Genomic DNA, 19,688 nt, shown 5'->3' on the forward strand with positions numbered 1-19,688 from the left:
GTCAGTTCACTGCTGCTCCACAGATGTGAAAGAACAAGTTATGCCAGGGGAAATCTCCATGCTGTTCTGTATGGAGCCAAATGTAAACACAAAATCTATGTTTTAAAACATCTTCTTCCATTCACATGACAACTTGGGTCTAGATGTAACATGTGGTCATCAGGCACTGAACAAATCCTGATGGTCTATTTGGCAGTCATCATCCTGGACAAAGACTGGGAGGGAAAACAGGCCATGAAAAAGCTGTACTATATCAAAGCTTAGCCCACTCCTTTCTCTGAGCCCATGCCATACAACTTGCATCCAAAGGGAGAGCCAGGTCATGTGAAGAATCGAAAGACAAAAAAAAAAAAAGAGAGAGCAAGAAAGAGAACAAGAATATCTCTATTAAAAAAATATAATCATACTGGAGAAAAATGTAGAATAAAATTCTAACTCACAAAAAAAGACGAGGCTTACTGGCCTGCCAGAGACTGGAGAAACCCCAAGAGTATGGCCTCCAGACACCCTTTTAGCTCAGTAATGAAGTCACTTCTGAGGTTCATCCTTCAGCCAAAGATTAGGCAGGCCCATAAAACAAAATGAGACTAAAGGGGCACGTCAGCCCAGGTCAAGGACTAGAAGGCAGGAGGGGACAGGAAAGCTGGTAATAGGGAGCTCAAGTTTGAGAAGGGAGAGTATTGACATGTTGTGGGGTTGTTAGCCAATGTCATAAAACAGTATGTGCACTAACTTTAATGAGAAGCTAGTTTATTCTGTAAACTTTCATCTAAAGTACAATAAAAAATACAAAAATAAAATTGCATTTTTATCTGCATAGGTTAGGTCATCAACAGCATGACTAAAGGAGAAATTGTGTTGTGAGTGAGATAAGTTCTAAAATTTTGGTTCTCATGCAGCCTTTTGGGGCTATTGGCATTACAATCACCATATTATCGGATCAATACACCAAACAATTAATAATAAGTCAAAAGGAACGGGGCAGTGTATAATCTTTGAAATAGCTCTCTTTTGTGGAAGTGCAATAACTGTTGTGAGTAGAAAAGAAGGCTTCTACATGGTTAATGCCAACCCTCTACAGGTAAACATGTTTTATATGTGTGTGCATGTGTTTTACAGACAAGAACTCTTTCAGGTTGTATTGCTACATGAAAGATCACCCATTAAAAATATAACAACATTATCATGCTCATGGGATCTGTAAAGCAAGAATTTGGTAAGAGTGTATTAGGGATACTGTGTCTCTGCTCTGTGAGGCATAAAGCCTCAGCTGGGTATCTTTAAAGACAGGGAGTAATTGATGTCTGGGGGCTCAAATAATCTGAAGGCTTATTTAGTCATCTGTCTGATGACTAATACTGGTTATGGGATGGTACAGGCACTCTTTGTGTGGATGCTTGGGCTTTCTCACAACGTGATAGTTGTGTTCCAAAAACAGGGACAAAAATGAACCAGGCTAAAGCTTTATCACTTTTTATGACCCAGCCTTGGAAGTCACTTTGGCCAACGTCACAATCTGTCATTATTCAAAGATAAGGAATATAGATCCTACCTCTCAGTGAGGGAAGTGTCAGTCACGTCATAAGAAGAGTATGTGTGATGGGAAATATTTCGCAGCAATCTCTGGAAACTACATTGTGTCACAAGGGCCATCTCACTTATCGGGACCACTCTTGATTTTTGCCACTTGAACGACTAATTTCTTTTGTGTGTGAAGGTTGGGCTACCTTTTTGTAGCACATGTCTCAGTATAAACGTAGAACCATTAGTTCTTATAGTTAAATTTCTTTGGAGCAAGCAATTAAGATTCCATACAATGCTTATGGGATATTAAAGGGTACATGTTAGTAGAAGAAGAGAAAACCCAATTTTGAGTAGAAGCAAAGGGCCTGTTTTACCTCTGTGACTCAAAATTGGAAAACCTTCATGCTTTTTCTGGTCCTTTCGCCCATCCACTTTACTTTGAACTAGCTGGAAAAGCATGCTTAATATGAAGTGATCAGGTTTCAAATTATATGACCACTGTTAAGGCTCGCGGGGGGGGGGGAACTTTTATGATCAAAGAGTTCATGAAACTAACGATGGGTCCGTTCTTGCCCAAGTCTGCACCACTATTCAGTAAGCTTAGATGTTTCATAGCACTTGGGCACACTGGACATAAAAGGTTGACTACTACATCTGGTGGACATGGGTCAATCCACAGCTATTCCCCATATGAAATGTGCTTCTCAAAACCCAGTTCTAAAGACTTTGGACATTCATAGGGTACAGGCTTTGGGGTGATTTGCATCTCTTTGTCTCTTCCTCAACTCTGCTAAGGATCCTAAGACTCCTTGCCTTTCTGCGAACTTTATTAAAATGAATGTTCAGGGGTGAGCTGGGCCCCTTTCCTGAGTTGCCCTCTCCTCTTTCAGCAACTTTGGAGATGAGACAATGGGTCAATTGAGGTAGCTACCTGCATTCAGGCCCTGCATGAACCTATCTCTTTGTTGGTTTTGGACTGTAGTCTAAGTAAACTGCCTCAAAATGATTTTTTCAGAAACTTTTGCCAGTATCGCAATTTTCCACCAAGGCTTTTGAGGAAAAAGAAACCCTCAGTGGATTGTTCATTAAAAAGCAAAACTAATGTACTGGACCCTTCGTGTGTGTGTGTGTGTCGATATGAGATGAATACCACTATCCTTCAGGATAGGCTGAAAATCAGTTCAAAGAGAAGCTCTTCAGTGAGAAAAACTGGCTTCTCCATTGCTCTAGCAAAACAACTATTTCAGGAAGATACAGACATTAGACTTGATGTCTTTGTCTTCTTTCTTCTTGAATAAAAGAATGAACTTTTGGATTCAGGTACCAAAGGCATACGTGGTTTTACTATCTACAGCAGAGGTTCTACAACTTAGGGTACATACAAATCACTGAGAGCTTATTAAAATGCAGATTTCTTCTGAGTACCCCACTGTCAGAGCCACTGCTCTATGATCTCCCTACTCAAAGTGTGATGGGTGAACAGGCAGCGTCGGTAATCACGTGAGAGCTTGTTAGAAATGCAACATCTCCACCTCCAACCTGAAACCAAACAAACAAACACATTGCCACCCAGCCGATTCTGACTCAGAGTGACCCTATAGGACAGATTAGAACTGCCCCATAGGGTTTACAAGGGGCAGCTGGCAGATTCAAACTGCCAACCTTTTGGTAGTGCTCCTACTGGCTCCAGCCTAAACATGGAGGACCAGAATCTGCATTTTCACAAGATACCCAGGTAATCCGGATCCATATGTAAGTCTGGAAAGTACCAGTCTAGAGCAGTAGTTTGTAGGCATTTCCTGCAGTTATTTGCAAGTGTAACACATTGCCCTGGTCATAAAATATGGGCAATTTTCAGGCAATTTTAACTATATCTGACTTAAAAGACAAAGTATATCCTACAGCCTGAATTTAGTGACATTGTTATAAAGATAACTAATTTAAAAAATTAATTATTTTAATAATAGTAACAAATAACTTAGAACGTATCCTGCAATCAGTCTCAGTACTATGGTTAACCGTTAAGAAGCCTGAGGCTTACTTTTTTTCCACAGACAAAAATTAGAATTAGTTCATACATTGCACATAGAAAAAGAATTTACAAAAATAAATAATCAATAAGTAAATCCCAGAAATCTCTGGATAGAAGAGTATGAATTCTAGCTAGACCACATCAATGAAATCGTGAAGAAACTGTCATTATTGCCACTTTTCCAACAAATGTAATGTTTCAAAAAGTCTCATGTCTAATTTAGTTGGGTCTGTAAAAAGTCCAGGTTTACTTTACTGAGATAATTTGAAATATGTAGTCAAAATCTAGACACCTTTTAATACAAATTCCTTTTTTCCTGAACTCGTTAGATAATCACTTAATTTTTTATTGCACACACAAGGCTAGGCTTTAGTTTTATTTTCGTTTTAAGGAGAGTTTCAGTACATATTCAGTACAGCAGACACCTTTACACTATATGTGAGCTGATGGGGTAACAGATATAACATAACCTGAGTTTTTTGTTTTCAGTACCAAAAAGGACATTATTCTATTGCATTGGCTTTTTACTGGAATTATTTTTAAAACTAATTTAGAAGACTTCTGATCATAGGTTGCTAATGAGCTTTAATCTTTCCCACATTCCATTTAAAATTTTTAAAAGGCATACATTTTAAAAAATAGAGATCTTGAAATATTTGGAATGTTGATAAAAATTTAAATATACAATGCAGATATAATCAGATTAAAAGAAAAATGTCATAGGGATCAAAAAATGGTAATCACATTGAGATTTAAGAGTGAGTTTTCTTAGCAAAAACTTGTGGAGAGGTTCAAGAACAAGGTCTGCAACAGGACTAAGAGAAGAAGAGAAAGTGTTATGGGACAATCAGTCCACTATCCCCATTTTGCTACTGTGGGTGTTTTTCTCCAAGAGAAAGTTAGGAAAACCATTCTGTAAATCAAGTTTCTCTACACTGATGTTTCTCAGCTTTTGTGCCCATGTGGATAATCATGGGATCTCATTAAAACATAAATTCTGATCAACTACGTCTTAGGAGGTATGAGAGATCGTGCATGTCTAACAAACTCCCAGGTGATAGCTGGACTGGTCTTTGAGTACAAAGCTCTATACCAGCATTAACCAATAAGAAATTATAATGGAGAAAAGGAAACCCTGGTGCTGCAGTGGTTAAGTGCTGTGGCTGCTTACCAAGAGGTTGGCAGTTCGAATCTACCAGTTCGAACCTACCAGGTGCTCCTTGGAAACTCTAAGGAGCAGTTCTACTGTGTCCTATAGGATCACTATGAGTTGGAGTCAACTTGATGGCATTGGAGTTTTTTAAAGCGGGAAAAAAAAAAGCACAATTATAAAACTCCATAGTACCTGGAATAGTCTAAAAAAGAATTAAAAAATCTAAACAGAGAAGCATTTAAAACTCTTATTTAAACATTATAAAATAAAATTTGAATAAATGGACAGCAAAACCACATTTGTGGATTACATAGGGCAAAATGCTAATTTTGTTGATAAAGCCCTTGATACCCCTACTGAATGACTTGAATTACTCAGATGGATTGAAAGTTTTTCTATCTGGTTCTTTCTTTGGTGCTCACTATAAAAACAGAACAAAGAAACAGAAAATTACAAGGGGAAAGGTAAATAATCATTTCCACCATAATTTTTAATTAGAGTATTATTTGGGGGGGGTTATGTGGGTCATTCACTATGGTTGTGTTCTGGAAAACTCAGCCATTTTTTATGGAAGAGATAGATTTCTTGATGCTGCTCTGTATGTTATTCTTTAAAATCCAGCTTAAATGACAATTTAAAAAAATGATTCGTCATCAATGAATTGATATCTCAGAATCACAGACTGAGTGCTTAGCAGTATGGAGAAATACTTCCACTGTGGTTGAAAGGATGGATATTGGTGAAATTTCTCCAAGAGCTCTCGTCCCTTTGCTAAGGAATCTGTTCACATCTGGCACTAAAGACTGCGAAGACTGATTAGACAAGTCCAGACAGTAGAAAAGTTTTCAAATTCTGTATTTAAATATTTGGGAAGACAAGGAGAAGACAAGTATGATCAGAGCTTGTAAAGGCCTTTTATGGGGCTCTGAAAGGACATTAGAGTTGGGCTGGAAGACAAAGAATTTTGGCTTTGTGATATTGAGAAAAACTCATTATGCCTCCTTGAGACCATGGATTTTACATCTACCTGATGGCTGATAACATCTCCTTTTAGTTGTTGTTGTTATGTGCTGCCGAGTAAGTTCCGTCTCATAGAGACCCTATCCACAACAAAATGAAAGACTGCCCAGTCCTGTGCCATGCTTACAATCGTTGTTATGCTTGAGCTCATTTTTGCAGCCACTGTGTCAATGCATGCCATTGAGGGTCTTCTACTTTTTTGCTGACCCTCTACTTTGCCAAGCATGATATCCTTCTCCAGGGACTGATCCCTCCAGACAACATGTCCAAAGTATGTAAGACGCAGTCTAGCCATCCTTGCTTCTAAGGAGCATCCTGGTTGTACTTCTTCCAAAACAGATTTGTTTGTTCTTTTGGCAGTCCATGGTATATTCAGTATTCTTCGCCAACGTCACAATTCAAAGGCATCAATTCTTCTTCAGTCTTCCTTATTCATTGTTTAGCTTTCACATGCATATGATGCGATTGAAAATACCATGGTTTGGGTGAGGCGCATCTTAGGCTTCAAGGTGATATCTTTGCTTTACAACACTTTAAAGAGGTCCTTTGCAGCAGATTTACCCAAGGCTATGCATCCTTTGATTTCTTGACCGCTGCTTCCATGGCTGTTGATTGTGGATTCAAGTGAAATGAAATCCTTGAAAAGTTCAATCTTTTCTCCATTTATCATGATGTTGCTCCTTGGTCCAGTTGTGAGGATTTTTGTTTTCTTTATGTTGAGGTGCAATCCATACTGAAGGCTGTGGTCTTTGATCTTTATTAGTAAGTGCCTCAAGTCCTTTTCACTTTCAGCAAGCAAGGTTGTGTCATTTGCATAATACAGGTTGTTAATGAGTCTTCCTCCAATCTTGATGCCCTGTTCTTCATATAGTCCAGGTTCTCGGATTATTTGCTCAGCATACAGATTGAATAGGTATGGCGAAAGGATACGACCCTGATGCACACATTTCTTGACTTTAAACCAATCAGTATCCCCTTGTTCTGTCCGAACAACTGCCTCTTGATCTATGTAAAGGTTCCTCATAAGCACAATTAAGTGTCCTGGAATTCCCATTCTTTGCAATGTTATCCATAATTTTTGTTATGATCCACAGAGTCGAATGCCTTTTCATAGTCAATAAAACACAGGTAAACATCCTTCTGATATTCTCTGCTTTCAGCCAGGATCCATCTGACATCAGCAATATCCCAGGTTCCACACGTTCTTCTGAAACCAGCCTGAATTCCTGGCAGTTCCCTGTTGATATACCGCTGCAGCCATTTTTGAATGATCTTCAGCAAAATTTTTCTTGTGTGTGATATTAATGATATTGTTCTATAATTTCCACATTCGGTTGGATCACCTTTCTTGGGAATAGGCATAAATATGGATCTCTTTCAGTCAGTTGGCCAGGAAGCTGCCTTTCATATTTCTTGGCATAGACAAGTGAGCATTTCCAGCGCTGCATCTGTTTGTTGAAACATCTCAATTGATATTCCGTCAATTCCTGGAGCCTTGTTTTTCACCAATGCCTTCAGAGCAGCCTGGACTTCTCCCTTCAGTACCATCAGTTCCTGATCATATGCTACCTCTTGAAATGGTTGAATATCAACCAATTCTTTTTGGTATAATGACTCTGTGTATTCCGTCCATCTTCTTTTGATGCTTCCTGCGTCTTTTAATATTTTCTACATGGAATCCTTCACTATTACAACTCGAGGCTTGAATTTTTTCTTCAGTTCTTTCAGCTTGAGAAATGCCGAGTGTGTTCTTCCCTTTTGGTTTTCTATCTCCAGCTCTTTGCACATGTCATTATAATACTTTCCTTTGTCTTCTCGAGCCACCCTTTGAAATCTTCTGTTCAGTTCTTTTACTTCATCATTTCTTCCTTTTTAGCTGCTCAACATTCGTGAGCAAGTTTCAGAGTCTCCTCTGACATCCATCTTGTCTTCTCTTTCTTTCCTGTCTTTTCAATGACCTCTTTCTTCATGTATGATGTCCTTGTCTGGTCTTCAGTCACTACTATTCAATGTGTTTAATCTGTTCTTGAGATGGTCTCTAAATTCAGGTGGGATATACTCAAGGTCATATTTTGGCTCTTATGGACTTGCTCTGATTTTCTTCAGTTTCAGCTTGAACTTGCATATGAGCAATTGATGGTCTGTTCCACAGTCAGCCCCTGGCCTTGTTCTGACTGATGATATTGAGCTTTTCCATTGTCTCTTTCCACAGATGGAATCAATTTGGTTCCTGTGTGTTCTATCTGGCGAGGTGCATGTGTGTAGTCACTGTTTTCGTTGGTGAAAGAAGGTATTTGAAATGAAGAAGTTGTTGGTCTTGCAAAATTCTATCATTTGATCGTCAGCATTGTTTCTATCACCAAGGCCATATTTCCCAACTACCGATCCTTCTTTGTTTCTAACTTCCGCATTCCAATCACCAGTAATTATCAATGCATCTTGATTGCATGTTCGATCAATTTCAGACTGCAGCAGCTGATAAAAATATTCTGTTTCTTCATCTTTGGCCTTAGTGTTTGGTGCATAAATTTAAATAATAGTCTATTAACTGGTCTTCCTTGTAGGTGTATGGATATTATCCTAACACTGACAGCGTTGTACTTCAGGACAGATCTTATAATGTTCTTTTTGACAATGAATGCAACACCATTTCTCTTCAAGTTGTCATTCCCAGCATAGTAGACTATATGATTGTCTGATTCAAAATGGCCAATACCAGTCCATTTCAGCAAACTAATGCCTAGGATATTGATGTTTATGTGTTCCATTTCATTTTTGACAATTTCCAATTTTCCTAGATTAATACTTTGTACATTACAGGTTCCAATTATTAATGGATGTTTGCAGCTGTTTCTTCTCATTTTGAGTCATGCCACATCAGTAAATGAAGGTCCCGAAAGCTTTACTCCATCCACGTCATTAAGGTCGACTCCACTGTGAGGAGGCAGCTCTTCCCCGGTCATCTTCTGAGAGCCTTCCAGCCTGGGGGGCTCATCTTCCAGCACTATATCAGACAGTGTTCTGCTGCTGTTCATAAGGTTTTCCCTGGCTAATGTTTTTCAGAAGTAGACTGCCAGGTCCTTCTTCCTAGTCTGTCTTAGTCCGTAAGCTCAGCTGAAACCTGTCCTCCATGGGTGACCCTGCTGGTATCTGAATACCAGTGGCATAGCTTGCAGCATCACAGCAACACACAACATGCAAAGCCCCACAGTATGACAAACTGACTTTTTAGGATTGTTATAATATTAAATAAGGTAATATGGAAAAAAGCCCTCTCAAAAAGTCCTTGGCAAACAGAAGATGCTCATGAAATAGTCATGTTTGTTGACATAGGCTCTCTTTTCCTTTCTTTCTCATCAAAGTATCTATTCATTTAACTAGAAGTATGCATTGAGTTAAAGTATGTGATAAATAAAGAGTGGCTGATATTAGCCTCGATATTTATATCTGATATTTGCTAGGTTAAACAAAACCTATCTTCAACTGGAAGAATGTGGGTGGAGGTTTTGATAAAAGAAAGCTAGTACTACAGGCTTATTACTGTAGAGGGTATCAAGAAATCAGAACCTAATCATATTCCTTTAACAAGTATAATCTTTAATGTTGTGTCCATGGGCCTCATATAAGGCAAAGGACCTGCCATGAACAGAAATTCCATTTGCTTGGAGGGATTTGACTACAAAATCAAGATGGTGCTATTACCGCCTGTTGTCTACTAGTCCTTGCCTTAAGTTTTTTATAAATTTCAAATTCAAAATAAATTGCCTCTATCTTAGTGACTGTGGTCACAATAAGACTTTAAAGAGGACTATACAATTTACAAAGCACTCCTATATGTATATATATTTTATATTTGATGAATAAATGCAAATGCTTTGAAGTTTTCTTATGAGTTACTGGAGAGGAGAAATGGGGCCCTAAAATAGGGACACAATCTTTTCTTTCAAGGGGCTTGTTCACTGAAACAGGAAAAGCAAGTATTATTTGGTGGGGATTTCTACCCCTACTGTAGTAGTCATCTAGTGCTGCTGTAACAGAAATACCACAAGTGGATGACTTTAACAAAAAGAAATTTATTTCTTCATAGTAAAGTAGGCTAAAAGCCCAAATTCAGGATGTCAATACTAGGGGAAGGTTTTCTATCTGTTTTGGCCTTCACATCAATCTTCCCCCAGATTAGGAGCTTCTTTGCGCAGGAACCCCGGGTCCAAAGGACACGCTCTGCTCTTGGCACTACTTTCTTGGCAGTATGAGGTCCCCAACTTTCTGCTTGCTTCCCTTTCCCTTTATCTCTTGAGAGATAAACGGTGGTACAGGGCACACCCCAGGGAAACTCCCTTTACCTTGGATCAGGTAGGTGACCAGAGTGAGGGTGGTGTTAAAATCCCACCCTAATCTTCTCCACATAAAATTACGATCACAAAATGTAGGACAACCACACCATACTGAGAATCATGGCCTAACCAAGTTGATATACGTGTTTTTGGGGGAACGTAATTCAATCCATGACACCTACCATTCTCTTGAACCTGCTCTTGCAATTGACCTAGGCTGTATGCATAACTACTATTTACTAACCCCCAGTTGCTGAGATTTTCACTTTCAAAGATTCCCATACCAATTCTGTCTTCAGGCTCACATCCTATATGTGGGTTCATGTGAGTGATTAGCTCTTCTTTGCCCTGAATGTAAATGTTGGTGCTTCCCAGGTTAGCAAAGCAAATTGTCATGATCCAGTATTCCAAATGCTGGTCAAAGTAAGGATTTATCTATTTATGTTTTAAATCCATAAAAGATGCAAGTTGACAGTTAGGAAGGAAGTAGTTACTAATGCATTCACTTGAGCCTCAGATTCTTCAAATAAGGATTCAAATGTTATTACTTAATTCATAGGAATGTTGTGGGGATTACAGGCGTGGATATTCGTTAAGGACTTAAGAGTTCATGGTTTGTAATACATGCATTTAAGTGATCAATATTATTGTAAAGCATAACAGATCAGACTTAGCAGAGTGTTATAGGTGGAATAGGTCATCTAGAACTTTCAGGTTCACAATGAGAGAAGAAAAAACAAAACAACAACCAAAAACATTGAGTTTGATGAGGCCTGCAAGCAGAGGTCATTCTCAATTCAAGAAGGACAGGTCATGGGGACAGAGTGTTAGATATATAAGTAATAGAGTGAGCTTGTCCTCCACTTCATTGGCTTGGGGGCTTATACTTCTTACAGCAGCCCTTTAACTATGAAGGATACTGGTGCACACATGCAGGCTTTCAAATACTAATGCGGAATCCGTGACATATTAAAGTTATTCATGCCTGAAGACTTTCCACTGACAATCTTGCTGTTTCCATAGAAACACCAAGAACATATCTTTCAAAGCAGATTTCCAGCTTCTGCTAATCATTTTGTGAGGTCTGGACTATATCCTCTGAAAGAAAATAAAATACCTTGGGCTTCATATTGCTGTCATGTAAACATTCCCTTCATGTTCTGGTGATAGGTGTTGCACCGTGTCCCATCAGACAATGGATAACGATTGTGGGAAGAAATGTGTGAATTCCTAACGGGAAGCTGAAAATAAAGCCATGAGGTGTTGTATAATAATAGTAGGTGGATGAGATACCTTAAGGACAAACAATTGAAGAAAATTATTTTTAAGAGTGCTAAAATTAGGTTATAATTGTCTCTAACACTTTGGCTACACAATTGTATGTCAAAGGGAAGCACTGCTTCATCTTCTAGATTACTCTCTTTTCTGTTACCTCAGGGATTTCCTTTGTATATACCATTAGTCAAAGTGTTCCACTGCTTTAAAATCATCAGGGATAAGAGACTTTAGAGTTGGAAAGAATTATTCACTTCAGTTCAGTTTAATTAAACAAATGATTATGGGGCACCACCTGTATGCCACTTACTTTTTTTAGCTTTGCTTCTTTTTCTGGAAACTGGGATGGTAAAGCTTGATCTGTGTATGCCCTTCACAATGTGGTTAAAGGAAGTGCATCATGACTTAAGATATATTGAAAATATTTGACCTCTTAGCTCAAAAGATGAATTGTATAATTTTAAAGAAGAACTACTAGCTGTTATTTCACCAAATTTAGTGAACACGTGATTGGATTATTTTCAGTCTAAAATGTTTTAGTTCATAGATTATGTTTATAGCTTCCCATTGGCTCCAAAGAATAAACAATTATTTAAAGTATTCAAATATCATTGTATGATTTTTCCTGGGAAGTAAAATAAAGTGTTCTTGAACTATTCAGTATTTTTTACTTCACCCGAATGACACAGAAATAATTCTTGTAGTATACTATCTAAACGTAAGTCTTTGGAAATTTTGGTTTAATGGCAAAATGAAAAAAAAAAAAAATGGCGGGAGAAAGAGGAGAAGGGCAGTACAATCCACATATGTGGACAATCACAGCCTTTCAGATGAGTCTTGATTGTTTTCGAGTCTGATGATAAAATCCTCTCATATGCAGAGATGCGGGTCTCTTTTCTGCCCTGTAATACAAGCCAAGTGGATGTAGACAGGAAAAGTAACTAGGAAAGGCCTAATGATGTCTGTGCCTCTGCCAAGTGGCTCTGACTAATATTTCCTTAGACCTGGAAGGAACATAACTATACACAATTTCCTCTTTACAGTTCTCTCATGGTGGATTTTTACCATGCCCAAGGTCATCAGTTAGGCTTTGGACTTTCTGTGTGTGTTCTCTTTTCTTCACTTCTAGTTGGGGAATAACAAAAGAACAAGCAAATTTCTAGGACATATCAATTCTATTCTCTGTCAAGCATCTTCGTTACTCCCCATGAAGTGTGAAGGGGCACTCTTCCTCAGTATTACTGATAATAGGCTTCTGCTTTTAGATAGAAAAGTACACCAAGCATTTTTTTGTCCTAATTTTCACTCACAACCAGTGAGACAGGGCATTAAACAACTGACCAATGAATAAATATACTATTCTCTTTACAGATGTGGAAACAAAAAATCAGAGAGATGATCTGACATCTTTGAGGTCACTCCCATTAGTTAACAGCAGGTCTGATTTAGAAAACATATCTCTCTGTACCTATCCCAATGCTCAGTCCTCTTACCCAGTGGTTCTCAAAGTATGTGATCCCCTCCCCCAAAGCATCACCATCACCTGGGAGCTTGGTGGGTCCCATTCTACCTTAGACTGAATAATGGCTGCCCAAGTATGTTCACATCTTAATTGCTAGAATCTTTGAATGTTACCTTACAAAACATAAGGAACTTTGCCGATTTGATTACTTTAAGGGTCTTGAGATAGGAAGATTATTTTGGGTCATCTAGGCAGCCTCAGCGTAATTGCAGGATCATTATAAGGGGAAAGTAAGACGGTCAGAGTGAGAAACAGAGAAGTAAAAATGGAATTAGAGGTCAGAGGGACATGAGGAAGGGGCCATGAACCGAGGAAAGCAGGCAGCCTGTAGAAGATAGAAATGGCAAAGAAATAGATTTGTTCCTAGAGTCCTCAGAAGGAACAAAGCCCTGCCAACCCACTCTGAACTTCTGACCCCCAGAACTTTAAAATAAGAGTGTTGTTTGTAAACCACTAAGTTTTTGGTCATTTGTTACAGCAGCAACGGGAAACTAACACTCAGCCAAACTTAATGAGTCAGAAACTGCGGGTGGAATGCAGCCTTTTATGTTTCAACAAGCTCTCCAGGTGATTCTGATGCACAGTAAAGTTTGAGAACCACTGTTTTAAATCCTTCGGTATAAATTGTAATTTGCCCATAAAGCTCCTCTTTCATTAGAAAGAGTTTGTCAAAGGAATTAACACATGGCAAAAAAAGTATAAAGAGATCTTTGCAGAGGTCCACAGGCAGCAAGCAGAAGACTAGGAGCAAAAGAGAAAGAACTCCTAGAGAGGGAGAAGGCGAATGAAATGAAGAAGAGATGAGAGTAGATTTTTAAGTAAAGAAAGTCACCCATTTCAATGCAGTAATGAGATGCAGGAGAAATGCTCCGAGGGAGGACACCTTGTCTCTGCTCAGCTGTGTGACCCTGCAGAGTTCCCATAGGTCTTCATTTCATGTTCTCAAAAATGAAAGAGACCAAAGTCATAGCCTCTAAGGTTTCCAATCATCAAATGACTACTATTTCTTGACTTGGAGTTCATGGCAAGAGATCTGGGGACATGGGTTAAAAAAATAAAAATTAATCTTTATTTTTACTAAGTTCTAATAGAAATATAACATTTCCTTTCATTATGAGTGTAAGTAATAAACCGTAATAGTAATGACAGAACCTGTTACATGGTCACCAATAAAAACCGCAGCTATTTCCCTAACACGTTACAGTTGTTGCAGATGTCTCTTATTATCATTGACATTTATCACTGCTTTAAACTTATGCTGGTAATTAAATGCACCACTGGAGCCTTCTTATACAATGTAGTAATGCAGAAACACATATATTACTGTATATATATATTTTTACATTTAGATAACTGTTTTTCAAAAATTTATTTCTTAAAAACCCTATGTATTTTCTTCTACGTGTTTAAATCCTATTCTGAGAAATGTTTTGTAGGATCCACCAGACTGCCAAAGGTATTCACGGCAAGAAAACTAATGAAGTATCCCTGATATCACATCTGTCTCAACAATGTGACCTAAGTAAGCCAAATATTCTGGTAATGCATTTGAAGTAATTAATGAGAAAAAGAATGCAAAGCCAAGCTTAAGAACATATGAATAGAATTAGATATAAGACCAGGGTCTTGGGTCTTTTTTGTGTTACTCAGATGTCTGTCCACCTAAGCATCTCTGCCACTTTCAAATGCCAAGAAGGTATGATTTCTGCCTAGTCACGAGCCTTTGATATTTCATCTTGCTTTGAGTTATTCTGATCTACACATCTCAATAACTTGAGGACGATGCTCTAAATGCTTTGAGAGCCAGAATATGCCAAATTTCTTATTTTCCCCCAATTGCACTGGCTTCCACATCAAATAATGGCTTAGATATCCCCCATAGAATGAGCTTGAGTCTCAGCTAAGGACCAAGGAGAAAAAGAAATAGTAAACTCTGACATAGGTAATTAAATAGCTGAAAAGATGTTTTTGAAATAGGATACAATCCACTGAACAGCTTCCCAGAGTGAATTTTGCTCTTTTTTGTACTACATAGCTTGAAGGCACTTTGAAGTCCACGTTCAAAACTGCAATTGTTTGAATGTGGTGCAATAAGATATTCTACGAAATTAAGATCAGTAGACACATTCGCCTCATGGAGGCCCAATGATAGATGAACCATGCATGCTTGAGAGTTCAGAGTTAGTTCAAATGATCTTCCAAAATGTTATTTGTTCATCACAGTCCAAAATTCAGCTGGCACTCATGTGAGAATTTACTTTCCCATGAGATTTCTCTTTCCACTCTAAGTCAGAATTATTCCACACACTTCCACAATGTTGTTCAGTTGACAAGTCCCAAATGGACTGGAAAGCCGAAATAAACACAAATAAATAAATAAATAGTCATAAATTCAACATGAAATCCGGTTGTGGAGAATTAACTTCCCAAGTGATGCCTACAGGTTAACAGATTTCTACATATTACACTCTGTTATCTGTAGAGGATGCTATAGGTGTGGTCATTTTAATGTATTTGTACTAGAAAATAATAATGCCTGCCTCATTTTAGCTGCATCATCGAAAACCTAGATTCCACCACAAAGTAGTGAAATGGGACAGATGAAGAGGTTAGAAGAAAGAGTCGTAGAGATGATTAAGACCTGAGGATTTAAATCTATAAGGAAAGACAAAGAACCAAAACTATTCATTCTGGAGAAGGAAAACCTGAAGAGACAGCTGGGTAACATGATACATAAGAATATATGAAATGAAACAAAGATGAAAAATAGCCTAGGCAAAAATAGAGTTGAGCTGTGGTTCATCTACACTGAGTTTAAAACCAAGGGAAAGAATTATAAACATCTCTGAGAAATAGTCTGATCTTCAACCTGTTCAATTTCAGAGTAAATTTCAATGGGAAAGTATGTAATCTCCTCTTTGAAAATCTTGATTGAAATATTACTTTCTATCTGACATGATTTAGATGTGCTCTATCTTGACTTAAGGGGATGGGCAAGCAGACTTCTCAAGGTCCCTTCCTGTTAATAGATTCTGATATTGTTTTGCATTATCCTGTAGCTGGAGCAATGCAATCATCAAGAAACCTTGCTAATAGAAACTGCCATGTTCAAGAGGAACTCTATTGAAATACCATGGTTTATAACTGGGATCCCAGTTAGTGATGATTGGAAAATTCTGCACAAAGAAAGGGACTTAGTGAGCTCCAAAATCATTGTTCAGAACCACCTAAAAATTCACTGAAGCTGTTGCATATCCTTTGGTTTTAATATAAAATATGGCGATCCATCCTCCATATGCCTGTCTGCTCATAGTTAATAATTAAATCTAGTAAAAAACCTTAAAATCACATTGAAGATGAGGTATGGCAGTGATATTTATTGCTCACTCTTCAGTGGAACCATGTAGCTTATTCTGGCCAATAACCTATAAGCGGAAATGGCCCATGTCACTTCCAGAGAGAAACATAGAAGATGGGGTGTAATTTCTTCACTTCTCTTTTCCATCCTGCTGTGATTCACATAGAGGCCATGTGCTAAGGTGCCAGCACTGTGAAATGGATGCTAATTGGATCACTGCATCGCCAGAATTGCACTAGGCTTTGCATGAATAATAAATAGAATTTGAGGAATTAAACATTGCCCATCCATGTGATATGCAGATGACATAACCTTGCTAGTTGAAAGTGAAGAGGACTTGAAGCACTAACTGATAAAGATCAAAGACTACAGCCTCAGTATGGATTACACCTCAGCATAAAGAAAACAAAAATCCTCACTACTGGACCAATAAGCAACATCGTGATAAATGGTGAAAATATCGAAGTTGTCAAGGACTTCATTTTACTTGGATCCACAATCAATATCCACGGAAGCAACAGTCAAGAATCAAACAGTGCATTGCATTGGGCAAATCTGTTGCAAAAGACCTCTTTCAAGTGTTAAAAAGCGAAGATATCACTTGAAGACTAAGGTATGCCTGGCTCAAGCCACGGTGTTTTCAATCACCTCATATGCATATAAAAGCTGGACAATGAATAAGGAAGACTGAAGAAGAATTGATGCCTTTGAATTATGATATTGATGAAGAATATTGACTACACCACAGACTGCCAAAAGAATGAACAAATCTGTCTTAGAAGAAATAAAACCAGAATGCTCTTTGGAAGCAAGGACGGTGAGACTTCTCATACTTTGTACACGTTATCAGCAAGGATCAGTCCCTAGAGAAGGACATCATGCTGGTAGAGAATAAGCAAAAAAAGGAAGCTCCTCAACAAGAAGGATTGACACGGTGGCCACACAATGGGTTTAGGTATAACAAGGATTGTGAGTTTAGTGCAGGACCAGGCAGGGGTTTCATTCTGTTGTGCATAGGTTTGCTATGAGTCAGAATTGAATCAACAGCACCTAACAACAATAACATCTATGCTGACTAATAGTTGAGATAATGCTTGACATAATAGCAGACATCAAAGCATTTCTATTGTACTCAATTCTCCCAATATTCACTTTTGAAAAGAAATAGCATCACTTTGTTTTGGGTAAGGAGTAGGAGTTGCTGTTTTACTGGTTGACTCATGGAAATTTGGGAAATCATTTGTGAGATATAGCCCTATGTACTGATTACACTTACCACAGAGTTTTTTTAAAGTATTATTATCACATGATCCATTTCCGGTATCATAAAAACTGAGTCCATGTGAAGCACATACCTGCATACACACACAAAATCCAAAATTTTCCTACTATTTAGGAAATAGTGATGCTATTTATGCATTCTCAGCATTTTTTTTTTCCATTTAAAATGCTGTACATGTTGTATAAACCCATTAAGACATATACTTGGTGTGTATAGCTGCACACACAAACATTAGTTAGGGAATTCATAGAAGAAATGTCTATATAGAATACACTATGGCATTAAGAAAATGAGATTTTTTTTTTTTTTTTGCCATATTAGAAAAATTATTTAAGTTCTTTGAGCTGCAGTTTTCTGGAGTAAATAGTGTACAGGGAATTGTTAAGCACTAAGATTAAGGGTTAGATAAAATTAATATGCACATGGAGCTTTATAGAATAAACAAATCACTTTCTCTGACAACCACTATTTTATCTTTTTAATTCTCATAATACTTCCTTGAGGTAGGGCTCTTTATCCTCACTTTACAACAGATACAATAAAGCTCATAGTTTTTAACAACTTTCCCAGGTTGCACAGCAAGAAAGAGAAAAATTGAACTGGAACCTAGGTCTTTCAGATTCTCTGTTTAGACCATGCATCTACCACACACTGAAATGTTTCCTAGGGCATCATCAGAGTCCTGGCCTGGCAAAAACTCAGGGCCTGCTCAAATAGAGGTTAGTGAATAGACTAAAAAACGGACCATTTGAAGTTACACCAACGTGGTTAAGGGGAATCACAGGCTGATGAAACACCCAGGAGCCTGAAATAGCATGAAAGCTCTCAGAACCATTAGACCTGAAGAGGCGGAGGAAGAAAGCAGTTACCCGGCCCAAGCCAGAGCCTATTGATGTAAATGGGAGCATCTTACAGCGTTCGTAATAAATGCACCACCACCAACCTGGGTTCTGTATCTCTTCCTGTTCGAGGATTTCCTGTCCATGGCTTCCATCAGCCAAACTCAAACTGAGGCCAGAAGGCAAGGGAGCCTGGCTGATGTTGTTCATTCAGGTCAACCTCCTGGGGCATAGAGAAGGTTGGAAAAAGGTGGGGAGAGTGGATCTAGAAGGACATGTGCCCATGTGTCAATCATACTCATAGACAGAGAAGCCACTTGGACAGAGGCATATTGGAAAGAAACTTATCACCATGAAAGGTATCCTTGAAATGTAATTAAAAATGAAACTGAGTCAGGGCTGAACCATTTCCTAGGCAAGGGCTGTTTATACTTTAGTTTGGGAACACAGCTGGTGTGAAAGAGAAGTTTCTCTGAATGTGGGCAGGTGTATGATTCTGGCAAGGATGGGGATATGAGTCAATTAAAACAGTTAAAAGGAAGAAAAATGATGAAGGAGAAGAGAGGTAAGGGATTGAGGCAGAGTTTGGTTGCATGACTCAGAAAATACAGTGGGATGACTGCTGCAATCGTGACAAAATAACAGCTAGAGATAAGACCTTGTCAATTATTATATATACAAGTTTTTCTTTAATTATCATTAATAACTTTAGGGAAAAATAAGCCGGTACCTCTTATCCAGAGGGGGCATGCTGGCTTTTAATAATAATAAACTCTGAGTGAATTAACTTGACAAAGTTAGGAAAAAGTTAATCTAAAATTCTGTATTATATACTTGCACTCTCTCTCTATTCTCTCTCTCTCTTTAGCACAGCCCAATTGCATTTCCATGAGAACATAATAAGATCAAGAGATACTGTTTAAGAAAGAGTGAGAAAGAGAGAGAGATGTAAAGGCAGAGAGACAGAAAGTAATGGAAATCCAGGGATTTTAAAGATAAGTAAAAGGTCTGACTCATCTGTATAACAAGCTTTGAGCTGAAAAGGTGACAGCAACTAATAGATCAGGCACTTAAACAAACTCAGAACAGAATCACCTTGAAATAAAAACAATATCCTAACCAAGCTAGGCCTAGTCATGGATGGCTAGGCCTTTGCCTTAAAATCTAACTTTTTCCTTTCCTCTCTTCTGTACACAGTAAAACTCTCCATCACATGTGCTTGGAATTTCTGGGTTAGTTCAAATGACCCTACAAAATTTTACCTGTTTATTCAGAACATATTCAAATGACCTGAATTTCACCAGCCATCCCAAATTCCCCAAATTAGCTAATACATTATACTTGCTTGG

Source organism: Elephas maximus, chromosome 25 (assembly GCF_024166365.1).
Source record: "Elephas maximus indicus isolate mEleMax1 chromosome 25, mEleMax1 primary haplotype, whole genome shotgun sequence".
NCBI lineage: Eukaryota > Metazoa > Chordata > Mammalia > Proboscidea > Elephantidae > Elephas > Elephas maximus.